At 41.9% G+C, this 16,021-nt stretch overlaps 1 long non-coding RNA gene across 1 annotated transcript in view; it reads left to right on the forward strand.

Annotated features, from left to right (window-relative positions):
• The window catches only part of LOC127382999 (uncharacterized), a 65,496-nt gene extending 52,117 nt beyond the window's left edge, over window positions 1–13,379 (forward strand). Inside the window, exon 3 of the long non-coding RNA XR_007889083.1 lies at window positions 13,233–13,379. This is a non-coding gene — a long non-coding RNA (uncharacterized LOC127382999). The remainder of the gene's footprint in view (window positions 1–13,232) is intronic.
• Window positions 13,380–16,021: the final 2,642 nt, after the last annotated feature.

Below are 16,021 nucleotides of genomic sequence, written 5' to 3' on the forward strand. Positions count from 1 at the left end.
CTCAAGCAAATTGCAGAAATGATAATCCTGGCCTGTGAATCACTGCTGTGGATCTAATCACTACCACCTTTCTCTGACCCCTCAGCTCTGTCATTTGTGAAGCAGTGTATTTTTCGCCACAAACATGCCCTAATGGTAGAAAACTGTAGTGTGACCAAACAGTTAATCATAAGCAAACCTTAGTAGCTCATTTCTCTTTCCTGTGTGCAAATATCTTCACCTCTCCCACCAGAGCAGGTCTGGGAGTTCACAGCCAGCACACATCTACCTCTACTGTTTAAATCAGAAACTGTCACAGGGGAGCACACTGCTTAGAAGCTGTGATTAGAAGGAAGCTTGCTAACACAACAAATGGTCAATCAGACAACACAAATCAACAGATGCCAAACTATTTGAAGCCTGATACAGAACAAAAGGCCTGCCTCCTCAAACTAGGGCTAGGGCTGCAGAGCCCAGACAGAAACACATACCAGCTGGCCAGCCATGCAGGATGAAATCCCCCAAAGACCAGATTCATCATAAGCAACAGCTGACTGATCATGACTGACAGGGCTCCTGAAGAGAGGGCTCATTCCTCAGGTTCCTCCCTCCCTCTGTTTCAGTCGACATGAGCTGCCACTTCTGTCATGAGTGCCTGTGGTACTTGTTTGCATGGCATGAAATCACATTCACAGGGAATCAGACCTATCTTTTGGCACAGTCCACCATAAGGCAAGAAGAACTTTCTGGCTTAAGCTGCCAGAAACCAGAGAAAATCTCCACATCCCAAAGTGCACCTGGAGCAAGTATTCAGCTGGTTAGGGAATGTGCGTGGTGTTTTGACACATGGTCATTACACCATGGTGACAAAAGCATTGGACATCACACATCTGTATTATCGTCTCCACTGCTGCTGTTACATTTTTGGGCCCTGCATTTGCCAGCAAAGATGCAGGCCGGGGTGGTCATGCCTGTGCTTTACTAGCAGGTTCATGAGCCTCCTGCTTTTTAAGCAGGCCACTATAGACCTTTTAGTGGTTCAAAGAAGGAAGTCTCACAGCCAACATACGATACGAGCCGAGAATTCAGAAACTTCTAGGAAGAAAGGAAAGCCACAAAGTCAGAGAGGACTTTCTCATAAGGTAATGACTTTGAATAGGAATGCAACAAAATCCTCTGATGTGAACTCTTCTTCAGAAGGCTGGCAGGCTTCTTCAAATCCATCCAGGCTGCTGATCCGAACACAGCATCCTGCAAAGTCCTTATGAAGCAAGTGGCAAAATAAACCAGCTTACAGGAGAGGAGGATGTCTGAGCGAAACACACAAGGAACGTCAGCTGGAAAGTCTGATTCTATCTGACAGCTCTAATAAAATTAGAGTCACCCAAGGACTTCCCAGAAAACTGAAATTTCAGTATCTGCATGCTTTTTGGTTTGCCTGTGTGCTGTGTAGAGCCCCATGTTTGCATACAACTCATCCACTCATCTCCTTAGAAGACCCACACATTTAAATGGTTCTGTAATTATATTTCTTCATAGCAGCAGACAGTTTTGAAAAGAATATCAGGCAGGCCAAGGGAACAAAGTCTTCTTGGACTGTTTCTCACCCCCGTTATTTTAATTAAAAAACAGGGGGAGCATTGGTGCACCAAGACTACAGCTCTTTGCGGTATGTGCCTGAGTCAGGAAACAATCAGTTTGTTATTATGGTTATTTCTGGCAATTCAGGCCATTACCGCTCTGAAACACAAAGCAATTCCTATTTCACCTCAAGTACTACTCTACAGATTCAAAATGTGTGTGCTAAGTCTTAATCTACAGGGTGTCCCACCTGACTGACTAGGAAATAAATCCGAACAGAGCACAGCAAAAAAATTACAATAAGTTGCCTGCATCACTTCAGGCCATATTCATCAAGCGATAGCTTATGAATGCTGCATACTGAAAACACACAGAAGCTGGGTATTGCAAATTCTAAACCACTGCCCATTGTTTCCCTTTACCTCAGGTTCCTTAAGAAAAGGCCAGATCCTCAGCACCTGTCAATTAGCAGAGTCTCATTCAAGCTGATACTGAATTAAACAGGTTAAAGGTGTGTGACCTGACTCGATCAGAACAGTCTCTCCCCCACAAATACAGCAGAGAACCTCAGCTTTGTTTAAACATTCACTTTTTCCAGAATTTAAAATCCACATGTTCACAAAGATTGCTTATGAATTTTGTGGGGATCGGTATAGGTTCTGTACACTAGATATGAGGACATTTATGCAAGCGACTCCTAATGGGTGTGAAGGGTGGGTGAAGTGGCATCCATTATTTTTTTAGAATTAAAATGGGAAGCAGTATCCCTAAAATAAGCATTTTTTAAATATGGGATGTTCCTGCCCCCACTGCCACAGCACTACTTCCCTGTACAGCTCCCCGTTTATCATTTGTGTACCCAGTCTTTCGCGCTGCCTCCTTACAACCACCTCTGATTGAAGGGCAAGGTAGCAAGACAATCAAGGAAGCTGTGAAGAAAGGGGTAAGGTGGGACTATTTTCCATATTTCAGACTAGAAATCTACATGATTTATTGAAAACATATCAGGGAAGTTGGTAAGCCTGTCCTTTACCACAGGATGCAGGATTTCAGGCTAAAATATGGGAAACTCCATATTAAATGAGTAGTCTTGACAACCATAGGAGCTCACTCATAAAGCGGATTACTTTGTACAGTCACAGAGGTTTTTTAGACTACTCATTTTCACATGAGCTGATACCTCAAGGGGATGTTCAGACAGTGCTTGATGTCTTTGAACCTGACCTACAACCAGCCAACGTCAGTTCAAACTTAACTGTTGGCAGAAAATGGGGGGAAAAACTAAAGAGGCTGAGGCATGTTGTCATGGTCTGCCTCTGTCAAAGGAGTTTGTAGTTTGAGAGAAATCAAACCAGCAGAGCAGAAAGCTCATATAAAGATAAATAAATACCATGTGTGCTGAGCAGGGGGAAGAAGTTCAGAGCTGTGCAGGGAGGCAGGGGAGGTCTGGAGAAACAGCAGAGGGCTGGCAGGGGAGGAGAAGAAGAACAGGACTCCAAGTGGCACAGTCATGCTCCCAGCCCTACTGAGGTCCAAGGCAAGAAAATGAATGCAACCCCCTCCTCCTTGCCTCTTCTCTGTCCTCAGCAGGTCCTGGGCAATCCTTGCCCTGAGTCACATCTAATGAGAGTGGTGATTTTGTGATTCCTCATGGTAACCAGCAGTAATGCAACCCCTTCCCAGGAGCATCTGCAAAACACAGTGTGAGACTGAAAATGCGCCGGGTCAGTGCTTAGCACCACGTGCCAAGAAATCCATTGGGAGGAGAAAGCATCATTGATTGACATGAATGCAGAAGTTCACATCCCTCACATTTGAGTCTCTGCAGAGGGCAGTTTCATTCAGCAGAGTACACCTCATAAAGATGAACAGGTTACTTCACACTTTTAAAGAAACTCATTCTGCTTAAAGGTCTAGAGTCCAAAATTCTCACATTCAACTGGGTATTCTTGAAACTAATAGCCCAACATAAATTTGCCATCCAAATACATAAACTTGCCATCACCTGAGTGATTTACAAAATGCATTCCTAAAAAACTAAGATGAATAGTCTCCGTGGAGGTTGAAAGACTGTTGCTGGGAGCATTTCTTTGGAATGAAGCTGGCTCCAGTCAAAATACATAGAAACTCAGTCCCACAATGCCCATCACAGCTGGTGCATGGTGCCTATCACCTCCTCAGCAGGCAATGTGGAGCAGGGAGATTGGCAAAAGCTTCAGCTCCACAAGGAGAACTGAATCTCACACTGGGGTGGAGCGACTATAGCAGGGTGCCCACTGGGTTGCTCTGGTTGCTTCCCCATGTCAGCTGGAGGCTAAGGTCTTGTCCCCATAAGCAGACCTGACTCATTATCAGTCTCAGAATTTGGGGGTGGCTAGCACATAAGAGTCAGTTTTGACCTTACTCTGTGCATGTGCCAGGGCCTGGAAGGGTCCTGATGCCACTTTCTGCTGTGCTCAGAGATGATCTGAGGAACAGCAAGGGAAATTAAGCTGAAAACCATAAGAAGCCAGGCAACACACATTAAAGACAGAGTCCCCCCATCACCAGTGGGACAGGGAACAGATTGGAGTGGGTTGCTAGGCTGGCAGGGAGGGAATGTGATAAAGCAAGCCTGGCTGAAACTGGTGCAGGGGATTTCACAGATGGGTGACATACAAGGAATGTAAGATCTACTCATATGTGCAGTTGAATAACCCCAGAAGCATGCAGAACTCTAGCAGGCGGCTGCCTTTGATGCAGATATAGCAATAGGTGCCAGCTGACAAGGAGTTATTGGCTCCTAAAATACTCACGGATTAAGAAGACAGGAAAGGAGGTGATGTAGAAGTCATAATTAACAGCTCTACATGACAGCAGATTGGAGAAGGAAGAAGATTCATATGTTTAATGTGGGGTGTTTTTTGTTACATTAAGATTTATGGAGCTAGACCTGCTTGATGGTTTCCTCTCTCTCCACATGAGGGGACAAGACCTCAGCACTTACCACAGTGTGACCACGTGCCCAAGAGTGGGCAAGAAGCACACAACAGCCACACAGCCTCCCCATCCCAGCCATAGCAATGTTTTGGCTACTCCTGTAGCTGAAGTGACACAAAAGAGACTCACTACCAACTAAATTATTTCTCTTCCATTAAAAGGCAAAAATACTGGATGAAGACTCCTCTCACACCGTAAAGTTGTTTACAGCCAATGACCTTCCCATCTTGTTTAGTTTGGGGTGAATTTGACATAGCAATCTAAAAGGGAAACTTTCCATAACCTATTGCCAGTTACTTGAATCAGTGATTTCCAAAATGTGGGCCACAGACAGCTGGTTGGTCACATGTGGCTGGCACTCTTCCCTTCCCATTGCTACTTCTGCCCAAGCACCACTAAAAATATACCAAGTGGTTTCCTAATATTGCATTCTCATGTGATCACTAGCTAGTGTTGAAATGGGGATGTAAGAAAGCCGAAGATGAGAGAGGTGGAATAGTGGTGCTTCACATATTGGGAGACAGTAAAGGGAGGCATGGATCACTTCGGGGAATGTAAGCTGCAAAACCAAACTCCCACTTTAGAAAGAAAATAGAAATGTAAAACAATTGCCTGTACTGGGAAATTATATCATTTCAGTTAAGGCTGTTGAGAAGTGTGTAGATTGTTTTTACGATTTGGTGGGTTTTTACATTTTCTTCTGTCTATATCTGTAACCTCATTTTATCCTGGGACTACACACATTGTACCAAGGAGTGTAACTCTGCTCACCTAACATGGTGAGGCCTGAGCTCCAGAGTGTACTGCCAGACACCCCGTGGTAAGGATGTAACTTCAGGATATACAATTCTTGACAGCCTGGTGAATAAACATCCATGCCATGTGAACAACACACTGTTTTGCCATTTGGACACCGGAGATTGTGCTGAGCAGCTGCAGAGCAAGCTGTATTTTGCTTGTAGGCAAAACTCTTCACCCACTTGCCAGTGCTCCAAACCTGCAGACCACTGCGTGACCCAAACATGTCTGACTACTGACCACAGGCTGTGTGCCTAGTGTGCTGTGTGTGGGATGCAACACACTGCAGCCAGCTCAAGAAACATATGGATCAAGACAGATCTTTGCATCCTTCATGTGAGCATAAAGTGAGAAAAGAGATCCGAGCAGCTTTCCTGTCAGCTTAAGGGATTCCAAATGGGTCTGGGAGAAGGGGAGTTTGGGGCATGCAAAACTGTTAAAATAAATTTAGAAAAAGAATTTTTTTTTCTAAATAAATTTAGAAAAACCAGTCAAGCCTCAGTTTCTGTTCCCCACCTGTCACTTAAAATTTGTTCTCCTTAACAATAATGGGTGTTGCTGCTCTGAAGCTACAAGGAGCCCAGAGCCTTACTGGGGCAGTTTATTTGGAGCAGTACACCAAAAAGCAGGCTGTAATTCCCCACAGATCCCTGACAGCAGATTCCATTCAGGCCAGGATCCTTGGGAAGGCTGAGCAGTGATATCATCCACCTCCATGCCAGAAAGGATCCGGGAGCCTGTTCCAAGAAGATGTGGGGCTGCAGGCAGGGCAAATAAAGCTCTCACATGGTTTTCAGCCAGGCAGCTGCATGTAGTTCAGCAGGAAACTCTTTGTACTATGTGACCAGGTCACAGACATAAACAAAAGGGCACTGAGAGTCTGAGTCAACAGCTGGGTTCTCATGTCCATCTGTGTCTTATCCATGTCACTAAAAATCAAATGCTCATGAGAGGAACTTGACATCAAATGTGCATGCTGAAACATTTTGCTATAAAAGGAACAGTAAAACATTCAAAAAAAAAGTCATACAGTTGCTAAAGTTTTACTGCTACTATAACAATAGCTGAAGGGTAAGTTTTCAGCAAGAAGCAGACAGGAATTTAACCATGCTGCTTACACTAATCCCCCTGAAATACCTCTCTCAAAAAATCCAGGAGTGGAGGGCTGAACTGGCCTATGCCTTTAAGAGAAATAAAGCTGGGGAAGAGAGCAGCAAAAGTTGAAGTGTCACCTGAGAGAAGTGAGGGAAAGCACATTAGGATCCTCCTGGGCCACTTCTGGAAGAGGCTGTACCTGCCTTACTGGATTTTACTATTCAACTGCTATTGAAAAATTGGGTTATTGAACTTCCAAAAGGGGTGTGGTGAATTTGAAAAGCAAGAAATGGCACTGTAAAATGACATCAATATGTCATGAGGACGAGTGGGAGCAGGCTCTCAGAAAACATTATGCCCAGTGTTACTTTTCACTCACCTCCACAGCACAACAATGAAGGGAAGGAAACTGACTGGAAGGACACAGCTTGGAAGAACCTGTTAAATGCATTATAAAATGCACTGCTGTTAGACCTGTTTAATTTATCCAGATTTGTGCTTCATTCTTGCAGGAATCCTCTTTCCTCCACCAGTCAATGCATCAATATGAAAAATTGTGTTGACTCTAGTAACAGCACCCGTTAAATAAACGATGGGACTTTTTTTCCTTTACACAGGGGAGGAAATGGTGTTGAGTGATGTCCCTATTCCTCTTCTGATTTCAATGACAGCCAGAGTAGTAGGCAACAGCTTTCTTAGCACAAGAAATAATTTTTTTGCAATTGCAGGAAGAAGAGTAGAGTCCTCTTCCTCCTTCTCCTCACCATTGGAGGCCTGTGCACCTTAGGGAAGCTTCCCAAGAAAATGAGGGAAAGAACATAATGGCAAATTGGGTGGTCTGAGTCAGCAGCAGCCTGTGTTTGAGCAATCCCACACAGAAGTGGGAGGATTTCTTTCTACCACTTTCCTCTGGGGAGTGAACTGTGGAGAGCATCCCTATAATAGCATTGTCTTGCAGGTGGAATTAGAACTCATCAAAGTATAGGGTTAAAAGCTGACAGAAACACTGGTTCTCTGGGAAAGAGCCAAAGTCTGTCAGATAGGGTAAGCATCTGATTATAGTCTTGCTGTTGGAATCAGACCCAGACTCAGAAATAGGGAAAGTGAGGTGTTACCTGGGGCAGGAGGTGGCTGACAAAAGGAAGCAGTCCAGGCATCATGAGGAGCCAAAGCACTGTTGCTTGTGCTTTGTGTGAGGAAAAAGAAGGGAACCAGCTGACAAAATGACTGCCCTACATCTCCACCTGAGGTCAGATTCAAGCCAGGTTGGTTGTTTCTGCAGGGAAGAAAACTGCACTATAGTGCTTCTTCTGTGGGGAAATTGCCCTCTGAGCAGAACAGCCAGCTCCCTGTAAATTATTTTGTGCTTATCCAGGATGGGAGAAAAGTTTTTCTGGGTACTTGTGATCTGGCTTTGTATGAAATGGCCTGTTGGATCTTGTTATGACAACTGTCAACCTTAAGACAGTTACAGACCAGTCCTTCATCAACAGAGGTTCTGAAATTTAGGAAGAATTTCAAGTGACCCGCCGAAGGTTACTGGCTGCCTTCATGTCAGCACTGAGATTGAAATACCAGACTAGCTGGCCTCCAGTCAAAGGTTTGGCCCCAACTATCCTATATATAGATCATTATATCATATGCTCCCCCCTTATTGCTATGCAACTGGGTGTCAGAGCAAAACCACAATTAAACACTGGACTTAGGCCCCTCTGAACCAGATGTTGGGAATGTTTTTCTCCATTGCACTTGTCTGAAAAGTGGCCATGCTCAGTAATCAATGCTCAAGCTGATTATGCTAAAAAGGTTTTTGGCTTTGACTTCTTAGGAAGGGAGATTGTTGCAATTTCTCTTTGAAAAATCTTAAATAATTTGATTACAGTAGGAGCTGATTACGCCTTCTTGTATTCAAGCCAAGTATTGCCTCAATCTGAGGAAGAGGCCCATAAACATAATTGTTTCATAGCCAGTTGTAATCCTGCCTGAGAAGAGATGCCAGTCCTTGCCAGCACAGTCTGGTCTCCAGTGCTCCTACTGCCGTCACCTAGATGACAGCAACCACTAAGGAGTGCTTAAAGGCTCTTCTCAAGGTTCAGGATGATGCACCACCTTCATACCTGGCATAATCCCCCCTTATAGTTCCTGAAATCAGTGGTCAAGAACCCAGTCCCACAGGTGTTACCTTTATATGTGTGAATTTGTCCTGTACAACAGCATCTTGAAGGCACTGAGAAACAGTCGATTATTTCTGATGTGTCCTAAGGCAATGCCCTGGCTATAGTAAATGAACAGAAACTTGCCATTGACTTCGCTCAGGTCAGCTTTTAGTTCCTGGAGGTTTTGATTATCCTGATGACAAATCAGGGGAAAATTTGTTCCAGGTCGGAGACTTGTTTTCCACAGTGTCTCTCTCTTGCCTTATCTGCAGTGAGTAAAGCAAAGACATAAATTCACTCACTGAAGGGTTGTTCTTTCTCATGTTTTATGCTTTTGATCCATACAAGTACCCAAAGAAATTGGTTTCCAGCTATTGGTTTGGCTCAGCTTCTTCAGAAACACAGAAGGAACTCCCACCACAACCGACTGTGAGGAGGGTCTGATGGTACTATGCTGCTTTCTTGTTGATGCATTTGCTCCTCTTTAACTTTTATACATATGCCTATTTTAACTATATGTACACGAATCTAGAATTTGTCTGTTTGGGACTTTACGTTACTTTCATTACAAAACTGCATAAAAAAGACAGCAAATCAATTTCATAGTCAGTGCCCACGCAGCAGGAGACAATTCATACTGACATCTGATACCTGCTGGCTGCTGCTTCCAATTATGCCAGATGCCAGAGAGTGGGGCTGTCGAAATAACAGTGTCAATGGTGCAATCAAACTAGTTAAGATTCTGGAAGTGTGTTGTGCTTGGTTCAGTGTGTCGTCAAATTCCCACCATAAGCAAAATAGTGACACCTACTCCTTTTTTGTTAACTTCTTAACTGGCAAAGAGATACACAATAATTCAATGCAAAGTTGCATCTTTGGATATATAGCTGAATCTGCCTCAAGGCTAAATATCAAAAGACTGGAAGGAATGTGAATGAAAAATGAAATAAACATGATAAGGATTTATAATAATACATCCTTACTAGATCCTACTACAAGGCTACATTATAGCCCTCCAGGCAAGACCATGTGTTCTGCCTGCCCAGCGCCTTGCGGTGCACTAGGGAATGCTGCTGTCATCAGATCAAATTTGGTGCCTTCCTGAAATTGGCTCACATCTTGCTGAGTGGGAGTAGTAGTAGAATAATAGGACAGGGCATTGCTGAGGCATTGACTGATCCACAGAGCCAGAGAGTTCTGCCTTTTTGTGCAAGGCAGAATGCAGAGGACAAGTTTGGGTGGAGCCACAGAGCCACAGAGTCTGCTCTGCTCTTACCTTCCTAAAAGCTAAAAGGAAAAGCGGAAGACTATTGCACTGGAAAAGCACATTCCCCTTCACAATGACTGCCATCTCATAAAAAAGTCAACCAACTACAAAAACTGTGCATACCTACAGAGAAGGAAAATGCTATCCCACACCTTCCAATGCCTGTAGCATTCCCTGATCTTCTATTAAAAGATCTCCTGGGGGAGATGTAGCTTTCCCTTTCCCTTTCCCTTTCCCTTTCCCTTTCCCTTTCCCTTTCCCTGTCCCTGTCCCTGTCCCCTTCCCTTTCCCCTTCCCTTCCTTTCCTTCCTTCCTCCCTTCCTTCAAGCTTCAAGCTAAGGTATCACTCAGCAAAGGGTCTGCGAGGTCAAACTTGTCAGCCATTCCTCTGCAAGTTGGATCATAAACCATATTATCCAAAGAGATGAAAATGGGAGCACAGGACATCAGCTTAGCACAGACCACAGAAAGACTTCCCCAGCTGCTCCAGCTGGCCTTACCTTGTGAATTAGCATAGCCAGAGACTTTCCCCAGCAGATACTTCATAGAAAATGATGAACTACACAACACTGACAACTATCACTAGGATTATTTTTGTTCCTTTGAGAGCACACAGAATGCCACTGAGGCAGGGCAGTAGAAAGCCCCAGACTGACCTGTAACATGCTGCAATGAAGCTGTAGCAACTTTCTGTGTATGACAGCTCCAGCTGAGTGATACAATCACTATGCACATGCAACTTAAAATGTTACTTTCAAATATTTCAGATACCAAGACTTAGGCTAAATTAATATCAAATACTATATGTCATAGGCAATAATTTTATAACACACCAATGCCTCAGTCTTAATTGCACACCAGGGTTCTTTAACTCAAAAATTTGAGAAATTCAACAAAACTTTAGCCTCTTCACCCAGGCATCTCCACCTTCAAACACACAGGAGAATGCATTGAATCTTCAAATGATACCCAGTTCTGCTTGTTGACTTGGATGGTGTATTGTGCCAAAACTATTTAACTGTGGATGTCAAGGGCTGTATTAATGACATGAGGTAGAATCTATGTCAGTGGAAGAATGTTAGATGAACACACTGTGAACAATTCATTATGATGAGATAAAGAACAACATATTCAGTTTTAATACATTCACTGAAAAAAACCCTCAAGCATGGTTCAATTAATTACTCCACTAAGTACTCTTATTCCAATAACAGACATCAACTTGCTGCCCATTACTATATTTCTGAATTTTAGACTTAATGCTGCTAATACAATTAGTACTTAGCTTAGATCTAATATAAATGGAATTAATGCATATCCCAGAGATACTCAGCATTTAGCAATATCTTACTTTTATAACATTAGTCAGTTGTCTGTTGTTTTGCTTTCATCTATCACACTGCCTGCAAAGTCACAAATTATTTTTTCAGGATATTTCCAATCCAAATGTAAGGTAATAAAAATAGTTGGGAGTGGGAAAAAGAGGAGGCAATTTCGTTCATGAAAAGTGTACATTAATATCTTTTGCAAGAAACGAAATGAAGACTGATGGTGACTTATTTTGCTAACTCAAAAAACTATTTATACTTAAAAAAAAAAAAAAGGGTTTCACATCTAAAATATATAGGCATCAGAGGAAATAAAATACAAATCTCCATTGTGTTCAGAAGCTCCTCATAGGAAAACCTTACATCTTTATGTGAAAAACTATTCCTAGCCAGATACCAGTTATGTCAACAACTCCTGTTTTCCAGTAAAAATTTTGGTCCATTTTTAACAGAAGTTAAAATTGTTAAAGGATTTTACAACATATAAACATGTTACAACACTATGCCAATTTTCCTGCCTGGCATCTAGATACTATACGTCATGGGGTTTTAGGAAAAACAAACAAACAAATAAACAAACAAACAAAAAAACAAAGTGACACAAGCCTTTACAACAACAAGATTATGTTACATCTAAAATTAAATTATAAAGAACAAAAGTAACTACCAATATGTGGATGTATGGAAAGAAGCACAAGGGCTGCAGTAATAAGATCGCAGCTAATTTCAGGCTCCAGTGCCTTACAGCTTTGGGGAGGCAGGACTTTGCCTGCAGAGAGGTTGACCAGGGAAGGAAAATCTAAGATTGGGCTGGAAATCTTTTAAGAACTGCTTCTTTTGCTGTGTTTTGTCATTTATGCTCCGCCTCTCCCAGAGTTCTGTTGTAAAGGGAAGTGAAGATGAGGGAGAAGAAGCAGCAAGAATTCAAAAATTTGCTTCCTGTTTTCGAAACCTTGAAGGAGACAGAATTGCATTTGTTTTCTGTGATGGTGGTCACCTCATACTTTCTTCAGCACGCTCAGGCATGCCTAGCCCTTCCGTACATATTTTCAGACCTCTAAAACATCACTGAACCTTGATTAATGCTGATTAATCATCCAAAGATTGAATCAATAATAAATGAGCTAATTACAACCAGTTGTCCCTCTGGGACTGTCACAAGGCTGATAAGGATCAGCCAGCTGCAGGAACAAGCCATCACAGATCCTTACTCTTCCCTAAAGGACCATTTACTTTTACACTAAACCTCAAATTGCCACCAATGGATAACATGCTAAGTGTATGTACCTTAGTCTCTACAAGAGTCATAAAATATTTAGCTTCATAGTATTAGTCAAAGAAACAGGCAGAGAACCACAGCAGAGCAGTGCTCCTGCCCTTTCCTCTACTCCATGAACCACATGGAGTACATCAAATAGGATAGTAGACATGCTGGACCATCTTCAGCCTGCTTCAATCCAAAGACAGTGTCTCCTTTTGGAAAAAAAAAAAAAAAAAAAAAAAAAAAAAAGATAAATATATAGGGAAAAAATAATTTTGAAATGTCATGTCCTGGTGTCCAGATGGGGGCATGATAGATGTTTAGATTTTCATGTCTTGCTCATTGTATTGCTAGTATAAATCATGACAGCCGTGAATTAAGACATAAAGGGAAAAGAAAGAGAGAGACTAGAAAAAGAGCAGGTGGTCTTATGAGCTAGGGACAGTGGAACAAATTCCCTGCTGCAGGAACAAAATCACTGAGGAGAGTGAGTTCTTCTATCAAAGGAGCTTTATCCACTTGCAGCACAATGCAGCTTTGTCCATTGACTCTTCCCAACTTAATGCAATTCCTAAAAGCTGAACTGACAGTATGTTTGCTGCCTCCAGGAAAAATGAGAAACGCTACTATGAACAGCTCTCTGAGGTTTCTGATGCATGTCAAGGTCACACATACCTATATGGTTGTTTGCTGCAAGGTATTGTTACTAACTGGCGTCTTTTCCATTGCAGAAATGTTCAAGTACTTCAGAGTTTTTAATGATGTGCTTTGACTGTTCTCCCCCATAGATTAAAAAGAGGAGAAATAACATGGAAGAACTCCTTCAGCAGTGAAAGCTAGAGGATCAGCGGGTGCAACAGGAGCATTGCCTGCAGAATACCTCCAGAGCTGCTAACATGTTGCTTAGGCTGGATGTGCACAGGAAAATTTGGAAACCTTTCCTTGTACATTTTCTGTATGCATCTCTTCTCCTTTCAGCTCTTCCAGATGAGGAGTTACTGTCCAGTGACAAAAGTTTGAGTTTGAAGGCTGTTCCAGCTTTACTCAGTAACAAAAACGCTTTATGTCATTAAATGATAAAAGGAAAAGCAAAAGAGTGCCATGCTTGGGCTTCAGGTTTCTCAGCACAGGTTTCGTAACTTGTTACGCAAATACCTCAAAAATTTCAAAAATGTGCACACTTTCTGTCTTCTCTTCTCATGGAATATCCTAAATTTTAGGTATTCCCATAAGAGTAAATTTAAAATATTCTTTATTAGTATTTTATAATTAATATTAATTTATAACTAACACAAATTGAAACATAAAAATGTAAGGTAAATATTAGTGACCAGTGACTTTTGAAATCAGGCCCCTAGTCATATTGAGTTACTTATGCCTCTGATCAGCATGATCAATATAAAGATCTGGAATTGCTCAGCAATAAAGAAAAAGCTCAAATGTGTAAAAGGAATTATTCACTAAGATCCTGTGCAAACTGGAAAAAACAGATACCTGGCAAAATAGAGTAAATCTAGTTACTTTGTAAGTGCTTCAAGATCTTCAGTTGTCAGGTGCAACCATGATGCAAAATTTAACTGTGATTCATTTGTTCTAATGGCACATAATGCTGTATTTGACTGGTCCATAACCAAACTTATATTCAGAGTTCATGGTAGCAGATTTGTTATAAAAGTTTAGATAGAGTGTAAAAAGCAAAAGTAGGAACGTTTACCTATATTGTATCAAACTGTAGCTGTTAATCTCATACTTGGAGAGCAAACAATGGCTAGCATCTGACACTGCTGTGTAAAGGGCCAAGTATCAACTATATGGATCCCACAATTTTTCTCTCAGAAAGGGAAGAAACAAGAACCTGGAAGACTCATTCATATTTTCAGACAAGGCATCCTTCCAGGCTTTTCTGGAAATGTGCATTTTCTTTTCCTCAAGCCAATGGAGCTTTAACAAGAAGACAAAAATCCCTCCTCCCAGACAGTGCAATCACTGGGCCCTTTTCCACAGTGAGTGCCCTTTTTGCAGGTGGAACAGCCATTGATGTCCCATGTGTGCCTTGTCGATTGACAAGTGCAGAGCAAGCAGCGAAGAGTTTCCACTAAGGAGCGCAGATCAGAGGGAGTGATTTTCTTCAGCTTGTTCAAAGATTTAAAGACTTTTCCCTAGAGCCTAGTTATTGAGAAAAATAGCAATAAACAAGAGATGCCACAAACACTTTGTCAACTTCAGACCTTTCTGGCTTAAAGATGTTAGAGAGAGCTGTTTCCAGCTGTGTCAGGCCAGTGAAATGGTTTTACTGATAGACTGAGGAGGAACAATCTGTTCCAATCCAAATGCATTGTGTTCCATAGAAAGCTGGATTTTGCCCAGAAGGAATCCTACATGGGAATGTTTTAACAGCATTGAACAGTGCCTAGTAGGTTAGACTTCCCAGCATGTACTGTATTTCCATGGAAGGAGAGACATGTATAACAGTTCGGTTTGTTGATGTTGCCGGTTATTCAGAAGAAAAGAAAAGTAAAGTAAAGTAAAGTAAAGTAAAGTAAAGTAAAGTAAAGTAAGAAAAGAAAAGAAAAGAAAAGAAAAGAAAAGAAAAGAAAAGAAAAGAAAAGAAAAGAAAAGAAAAGAAAAGAAAAGAAAAGAAAAGAAAAGAAAAGAAAAGAAAAGAAAAGAAAAGAAAAGAAAAGAAAAGAAAAGAAGAAATCTTCCAGATGTACTTGGAAAGCACTGAAAAATCTGTCTGCAAACACAGCTTTCTGAGAAACACAGCTACTGTGATGCAGACATGGGGTAAGTGTCTCTGTGCCATGGATCAAGGAACTGATATGTGGCTTGTGAATTCTCTTTGAGATCACTGATTTTCTACACTGAAACCCTCATGAATATTTGCTATAAGCCCTTGCCCTGTATTATTTTTGAGTGGTGGATACATCTGTGTCTCAGAATAGATTGGTCAGTCAGGACTATCAGCACCACCATCAATCTTGACTAGAAGGAACAAAACTATGAAGAAACATTTTTCTCCAAGGACTTTGAAGAAGAGAGAAGGGTGAGGGAAAGCAGAAGATAAGATAAATCTCAGGCAAGAGAGGGAGACAGATGACATTTGTATGTACTGCATAGCATCCTTTTTCCTGCAGGAAAGCTAATAGAGCTTATCATGGGAAACGCTGGGCTGCAGACATTAGGAAAATAACAACTCCATGTTTCTGGGACCTCATCTGGGAAAGTAGTCCTAGAAAGACTCTGTGACATAAAACTGTTCCTAGAAACCCAGATGGGATACAATCCCTGGACTCTGCCCAGACCAGGACAACTTGAAGATACATGGGTTCAATTTGTGGGATACAACCAGACTGGGCTGATGCATATCCAAGAGGGAGAGGCTGAACAGGCTATGGCAGAGTGTTATTGATAGCTGTTGCCTTGCAACTTACCTGGTGAGTGCTTTGAAGACACTGAAGACTGAAGAGTGCAGAGAGTTTCCACAGTAAATATCTGGTACTTTTCCTTGGTATTTTACTCACAAAATTATCTAGCCTTTCCTAGGTAAACACCCTGCTGTCTTCATAGTGCATGT

Source organism: Apus apus, chromosome 3, assembly GCF_020740795.1.
Source record: "Apus apus isolate bApuApu2 chromosome 3, bApuApu2.pri.cur, whole genome shotgun sequence".
In the NCBI taxonomy this organism is placed as follows: Eukaryota; Metazoa; Chordata; class Aves; order Apodiformes; family Apodidae; genus Apus; species Apus apus.